We start from the raw sequence: 1372 nt of genomic DNA on the forward strand, positions 1-1372 counted from the left end.
GGCCCATTCGTATTGTTATCCATGTTTAGAATACTTTAGTTTACCAATTACTGAAATGCCCTTGACTTGTAAAATTACCAAAGTACTCCCGATTTATAGAATTACCGTTTTACCCTCGATTTGTAAAATTACCGTTTTACCCTCAGTTTACAGAATTACTGTTTTACCCTCAGTTTATAGAATTACTGTTTTACCCTCAATTTACAGAATTATCGTTTTACCCTCGATTTGTAAAATTATCGTTTTACCCTTGATTTACAGAAATACTGGTTTACCCTCAGTTTACAAAATTATCGTTTTACCCTCGATTTACAGAATTACCGTTTTACCCTTGATTGTGAAATTACTAAAATACCCCTGTAGGGTAGAATTTCTAAAATACCCCTATAAGGTAGAATTACTGAAATACCCTTATAGGATAGAATTACCAAAATACCCCTGTAGGGTAGAATTATCGAAATACCCTTGTAGGGTAGAAATACCGAAATACCCCTGTAGGGTAGAATTACCGAGATACCCTTGTGGGGTAAAATTACCATTTTGCCCCTAGGGTGTTAAATGACTATTTTGCCCTTGTGGGCAAGTGACTGACTTGGACTGTGTGTTTGACGGATTTGATTGTGAATATATGTTGGTGATATGAATGACTTGACTGTGATTGTTTGATTCAAATATGGGCATGACATTCTGCATACATGACATGTAATATCCTGATTTTGGGCCTAGTCGGAATAGTGGTTTCGTGACCATAAAATCCGAGATAGAAATAATTATTTTATGATTATTTTGAGGTCTATGATATGATTTCATGATTGTGTGAAAATTTCGTGAAGAAATTTTATGCATAAGGTGCTTAAATTGAAATTAGGGACTAAATTGAATAATTTGTAAAACTTGCATTCTAGAAGTTTCTAGTATGAAATTGTTTTGAAATATTAATTAGGAGTCTTAACTAGAAATTTTACCAATTTCTAAGTCTATGGACAAAAATTGGACATGGATGGAATTTTTGGAAAGTTTAGTAGTAAGGGCATTTTGGTCATTTAGGGGTAAAATGAATTAAAATACAAAATTAAAAGCCAATTTGGCTCATCTTCAACCCCATGGCCGAATATAGCAAGGAGAAACCATGGCTAGGGTTTTTCAAGCTTCCAAGCTCGATTGTAAGTCCGTTCTAGCCTCGTTTTTAATGATTTTTACGTTTTTGGAGTCCCGGTAGCTCGATTAAGCTTATGCTAGCAATAATTCAACCTAGGGTTCATATTTGGAAAAATACCCATAGGTGAAATTTGTGTATTTTGGTGTTTTATGATAGAATATGAGGTTTTAAATTATGTTAGACAACTTGTGCTACTCGGTTTTAAGCGAAAAC

The sequence above is a fragment of the Gossypium hirsutum genome, chromosome A06, assembly GCF_007990345.1.
Source record: "Gossypium hirsutum isolate 1008001.06 chromosome A06, Gossypium_hirsutum_v2.1, whole genome shotgun sequence".
NCBI classification, from domain to species: Eukaryota; Viridiplantae; Streptophyta; class Magnoliopsida; order Malvales; family Malvaceae; genus Gossypium; species Gossypium hirsutum.